We start from the raw sequence: 6,570 nt of genomic DNA, 5'->3' as shown, positions 1-6,570 counted from the left end.
CTCGGCCCCTACGTAGTCGTCTTTTGCCGCCATTTTTGTTTTGGGCTCTCGTTGAAAACCGCGAGATCCTGCTCGGAGGCCATTTTTCTTTTGGGCAGATTTCGCGCGCTTCCCGGGCCGCTCGCTTAGTATTTCGCCGCCATCTTCAATCCTGGTTGTGGCTTCAAATCCATAGTGAAGCAGCTCAGGTCATCTTGTGTTTGGGCGGTGGCAGAGTTCCTCTACGCGCCGGGAGCCCCGGGAAGCGGGAAGTAAGCAGGAAACGCGAATTCCCAAGCTTCTAAAGGTTGGCTTGAGAGCCTGCCGCACAGCCAGGTACTACTTCACCAGTTACTCTGGACAGTAACAAAACAAATAAAAGCCCGAACCCAAACCCTCTCACCATCATAGGTAAGAACTTGAAAATGCTGACAGCCTAAGATATTCCTTCCTTTGAACTAAACTGTTTGCCCATCTCCTCTCCCACTCTGTTTTTTTCCTTTGATTAGTGAACCTTTTCTGAATCCTTCTCCCTGTGCTTCCACCTCTCTCCATTGTTTTAAACATAAGGGTAATTAAATAAATTTTAAAACAAAACAAAACATTAGGGTGCGGGAAGCCTGGGCTTGACAGTGGAAGTGTTGGTTTGGAAAATTCTTTTTTTTTGGAGGGGGGGACAAAATGGAGTACAGTGAGTGGGCCAGGTATTTGTATTAAACACCCACATGTACTCATAGATTCCCCTTCCCAGACATTTTTTGGGTTGTGACATAAATATAGATTGTGTTTGTATATACTTATTCATTCATTTATTCAATACATTTGTTGAGTACCTAGTGTGTACTAGGCCGTGATGATTTTGTGTAAATTAAAATAAAACCCCTTTATCTCACGGGGCTTACATTCTGTCACCTTGACAGCTACTGGGTCGGGGCAAGTAACAGTATTCTATGATTCTTAGTCCTGCTACGCTATACAAACAAATAACAAGTATTCGCTTGCTCCTTCCTCTATTCCCCTCCTCCTTTTATTTTCCCCCGGACTAGGAATAAGTCGTAATGACAGTTATTTCTTGGATCCTAGATATAACTACATTTGTAGGCCAACTGCCTTATTTTACAGCCAATATTCAAGTTACTTAAGGCCTTGTTGCTCCAGGTGTGGTCTATCTATCAGCCGCATCCGCATCACCTGGCAGCTTGTTAGAAACACATTCTGACTCCATCCCCAGGCCCACTGAGTCAGAATCTTCCCTACAAAGTGCACCTTAAGTTCAGAGACCATTGATTCCTGCATGGACTAAAGACAAAGACTCTTTTCAACTTGTGCTTCGGAAACAATATATGGTCAGTTTATTCCATGCTTTAAATGCAGTGGACATACGGCACGTTTTTTCTGTGCTTTTATCCATCAGCTTGATGTCAAGATACCAATTTAGCATTCTAAAAGGTTGAGAATGTCAGTCCCGTGTATTGTTAATGTAACTTTTGCTGTGATAATATCTCATGTACTTTGTGCCTATTTTTAATTTATTTAAAGTTGAACTCAAAATCCTACAGGTATTCAGTAGTTCAATATCAACTTGGAAAACTTTGGGCCGTAGTTTACCAAAGCTGCTTTGGCCTCTTGCTTTCATCTGTCTTTTTAAAATGAGAACTCTAAATCTAATATGTCTTGGGGTTTCTCAACTTTGGCCGCTCATGAAAATCATGTGGGGCGCTTTAAAAAAAGACTCCAGGCCAGTATCAGTCAGAGGTTGTGATCCTGTGGCTGGAATTCAGGAACTAGTAAGGTATTTGAGAAATAGCAAATGACTTTTACATTTTCCACGTTGCTGTATGTTCGGTTTTTATCCTTTACAGATTTACTTAAAATAATTAGGAATCTGAAGACAGTGAAGAGAGTTGGACTGGGAATGTGGTAAACCAACTTCCTAGTTGGTTTGACCAGCCAATCAACTTGCCATTTATTCTGTGTCCTAAGCAAGTTGTCCAGCTTTTCTGTCTCTCTGTCCTCCATCTATTAATTGGGAAAAGAAGAATGAAGGTCCTGTTGTGTTTTATTTAGTCTTGTGTATGCTACAAAATATAGTGGATATTTATATTCTGTAAATGTGAGGAAGAAAAGTATTTTGCAAGTGCAATATTCATTGCTTCTGATTTTCCTATACTGTTTCTTATATTGTATATGCCAGTAAGCACAGTGGGTACAGAAAAGAACTCTAGAGCCAGACTCTCTGGGTTCAAATCCTAGTTCCTCCAACTACCAGCTGTGTGACCTTGAGCTGATTACTTAACCCTTCTGTGCCTCAGTTTCCTCATCTCTAAAATAGTGCTGGTATGAGGGTCAGATAAGTTAATGTAAGAAAAGTGCTTAAAATAGTGCCTGGCACATAGTCACAGCTATGTAAATATTAATTAGCTATTGTTATATTTAAGTCTTTGGATTATTAAGGTTTTGTTCATGCATGCAGATCACTTAAGGGGAAAGGTATTGTAGTTTCATGACTTTTCAGGACATATACCTGTTTGAAAAAGAGGGTGGCTTAAAGACAATATACCAAGCCAGGAAGATGTGTTAGTTTTTCTTTTAAATGGTCTTTTTCCCTTTTTCAAACAGCTTTATTGAGGTATGGTTGTCATACAGTAAATTGCACATGTTTAAAGTGTATAATTTGGTGTGTTTTACGTGTATACAGCCATGAAACCAACACGCCAGTCAAGATAATGAACATACCCATCACGCCCAGAAATTTCCTCTTGCCCTTTTGTAATCCCTCTGGCCTCTTCCAGGCAACCACCTGTTTTCTGTCACTCTAGATAAGTTTGCATTTCCTAGGACTTTATCTAAATGGAATCTTAGAGTATGTGCTATCTTGGGGGGTGGGGTAGTGTCTGGATTCTTTCACTCGTCAGAATGGAGAGCCATCTTCGTTGTTGTAGGTGTCAGTGGTTCATTCGTTTGTAGTTGCTGAGTAGTATTCCATTGCATGGATAGACTAATTTGTTTGCACATTTGCCAACTGAAGGGCATTTGGGTGGTTTTTATTTTCATGGTGCTCGTTTTCACATTGGAAAAAAAAGTCTAATCGTTTGGTGGCCAGGCCTTCCACATACAGAGAAAGCAAGAGGTGCCAGTGGTAAAACGTGTTTGTTTGGGACTTTGTCTTTGCCATTGTAGAGTTTATGAATTCATGTTTTCTGAATGAAACATGTAATAGCTTCTTAAAGATGCAGAACACATGCATTGAGTTTTTAGTGGATTGCATCTCTTTTTTATTGAGATATAATTTATATATAACATTATATTAGTTTCAGATGTACAACATAATCGTTGGATATATGTATATATAGTTAGACAACTTGGGCATTAGGGGTGCCGACCCTTTGTGCCGTTGAAAATCTGCATATAACTTTACAGTGCACCCTCCCCTTCCCATATCTGAGGTTCCACATCCTTGGATTCAACCAACTGTGGATCTGTAATACTGTAGTATGTATTTATTGGGAAAAAAATCCAAGTGAAGTGGACTATCACAGTTCAAACCCATGTTGTTCAAGGGTCATCTGTATACAATACTGTATATTATTGTTAGTGGTCACCATACAGTACATTACATTCCCAGGACTTATTTATTTCATAACTGGAAGTTTATACCTTTTGACTCCCTTCACCCATTTCACCACCCCCTACCCCCTAACAACCACCAGTATGCTCTCTGCATTTGAGTTTGGTGCTTTGTTTTGTTTTGTTTTGTTTTAGATTTCACATATAAGTGAGATCATATAGTATTTGTCTTTCTCTGTCTTAATGCCCATTCATGTTGTCGCAAATGGCAGGGTTTCCTTCTTTTTTCATTACTGAATAATATTCCATTTTGTGTGTGTGTGTGTGTGTGTGTGTGTGTGTGTATATGTGTGTACACACACACCACATTTTCTTTACCCATTCATCTATCATGGACACTTAGGATGTTTCCCTGTCTTGGTTATTGTAATTAATGCTGCAGTGAACATGGAGGTGCAGATACCTTTTCAAGTTAGTGTTTTCCTTTTCTTCAGATAAATACCCAGAAGTGGAATTGCTGGATCATATGATAGTTGTACTTTTAATTTTTTGAGGAACCTCCATACTGTTTTCCACAATGGCTGCACCAGTTTACACTCCCATCTACAGTGCACGAGGACTCCCTCTTCCCCACATCCTCACCAACACTTGTCTTTTTGATGATAGCCATTCTGACAAGTGTGAGATGACATCTTGCTGTGGTTTTGATTTTCGTTTCTCTGATGATTAGTGATTAGTCCATTTCATACGTAAGGGAACCTGACATTTAGAGGTGCTGAGTACGCTGTCTGAAGTCACATGAAAAGGTAGGCTTTGAATGCATGTCTGTTTTACTAGAACCTGAGACCATGACTGCCTCATGGGTCAGTGCCTATGTCTGTTTCTGACAAAGTATTAAATAAAAATTAGGTGTTGTTTATTAGTGAAGCATCCCACACAGGGCCAGGTGGGGATTTTCTGTGGGCCCAGCAGGAATGGGAGGCCCAGATCTTGGGTCAACTGACCAGGTTAAGGATATAGAGTGACTAAAAGGTAGGACTGTTCTGTGGATTTAATCTTTTTGTTTTTGAGCCCATTTTGGCATTCAAAGTTACCATATGAATAATAGGAAAAGATGATTCTTTTTTTTTTTTTAACACTGCAGTTACCTTTTCAAATTTTATCTAAGTTGTTGCCAGCAACAACTTTGCTCATTTGTCATTTTTCCTTGGTATTTTGTTAAAGTTTGTGGTTCCTTCCTTGATACTGTCCTTTTGCATGTGTGTGATAAAATTAGATTGGGGGAGTAGGGGCAGCAGGTTATGAAATGATTTCTCATTCTTGAATTACAGTTTTTCCTTCAGAAGTTCTAGGGCCTTTGTTGTTTCTGCTCCCATAGGTAATGAAAGTTTTTTAAGACGATAGAAGGAAGTATAATAATTTTCTTGATAAAAATTGAAATCTGAAGATTAGGAGCCTAAAGTTAATTTCTGATCTTTTTAATCTGGAGTAGTTGCTTTGGCTTGTGACACAGACCAGCAATGCTAGAAGGAAGACAAATGTGAATTTCAGAGTGCCTTGGATTTTCCCACAGAATAATCTAGAAGGTCACTGACTTTCTTTATTAGAGTTTATCTCTGCTTTGTATTTAAATGACAGGACAATCATGTGATATTGTTTAATCTACTTCCATTCCCTCCCAAAATTAATTTTCTTAAGGATTTTAGGATATTTCCTCTTCAGTAAAGACACACGTGCACACTTATTTTTGGTGGGGTCAGACGCTATCAACGTCTCCTTTTTGTGAAAGAATGCCTGTTTTCAGGTCAGAAAGTGGGCTCAAGAATGCAGGATATAGGATGAGATGTTATTTGTAAGACCTACATACTTCAGCTTCTCAGTATGCTTATGTAAATTATATGCTTTTAGATATTTGGAAACTTGATCTTTTTGGAGATTGTCCTGAACGTCTTAAAAACAGGGTATAAAGTAAAAATTCCACTGAATGTAGACTCAAATTGGCAGCTCTGATAGGAAGGCTTTTTAACATTTATGCTTTAAACGCCAGGCACTGAGCTTGCTGTTCCCTTCTGAACGTAACTCTAAGAGCCTAGGAAAGTAATTTTTTAAGGTGCGTGTTTGCTTTCTAAATGTGTGTGTGCACATCTATCTTTTAATGATCAGAGAACAAGTCCAGAAAAACCTGAAGATGTTTCCAGGGTAAAACTTAATTAATACAGAGGCTAATAATATCTTTTCCATTCAAATGAATGTTAGGATGTCAGTATTTTAAAGACAAAAACAAAAAGCACTGAAAACCTCACATTTATGGCCTTCTACCATGTGTCTGTTGCCTATTATATTAAATGTAAAACGCTTCCATCTTCTGTTTACGTTTATATGCATATAAGGTCTCTCAACTTTGGCTGCATGGTATGTGTAACTTAAGTGTTATTTATGTATTGAAATAGGACCAGAGTGCTTTGACCTCCTTTTTAGAGGGCTTAATGTGGAATTTGGGATTTGGAGACAGTAAAGATGCATTAGATTATTAGGTATAAATCTAAAAAAATAATAACACAGTCCGTAGCCACTGATTTAAGTAACATCAACAGACTCAAGTTAGCAATCTTGATGGATACCTGTGCCGTGCTCCAGGTATCAGAGAGAATGAGAATGGATCCTGTCCTCAGGAAGCTTACGGTCAGACTGAGGTGAGAGAGAGGCTGAGGACCAGACTTAGGTGTGAGAGGAGAGGGGGTGTAAGAACACTGCATGTTCAAGGGCACGTGCTGGCGTTGGCCATGTGGAGGCCTTGAAGCTGTGAAGGTGCCTGAGCTGAGAGGTGGAGGTGTGGGCAGGTGTGGTGCTGTGGGAGACCTTGGTGAAGAGCTTTGAAGAGGGGACACCTGCTCAGATACCTCTAGTGATGGTTCGGGGGATAGAGAGCTGCAGGGATGGAGACAGCAGGTACTTGAAGAGGCTCTGGTTGCGGGGAACCTTCAGGATAACCAGCTCTTTGAGATCTGGGACTTCCTGGCATCA

General features: G+C 39.7%; 1 protein-coding gene across 1 annotated transcript in view; it reads left to right on the top strand.

The window, feature by feature from the left end:
• The first annotated feature begins 103 nt into the window (after positions 1-103).
• The window catches only part of SLX4IP (SLX4 interacting protein), a 185,430-nt gene continuing 178,963 nt past the window's right edge, over positions 104-6,570 (top strand). The window contains 1 exon segment of the mRNA XM_067707481.1: positions 104-315. The gene's annotated coding sequence lies outside the window, so the exon portion shown is untranslated.

This window comes from Pseudorca crassidens, chromosome 15 (genome assembly GCF_039906515.1).
Source record: "Pseudorca crassidens isolate mPseCra1 chromosome 15, mPseCra1.hap1, whole genome shotgun sequence".
NCBI lineage: Eukaryota > Metazoa > Chordata > Mammalia > Artiodactyla > Delphinidae > Pseudorca > Pseudorca crassidens.
The sequence above is the reverse complement of the archived record's forward strand: the minus strand, read 5'-3'. Positions and strand labels throughout refer to the sequence as shown.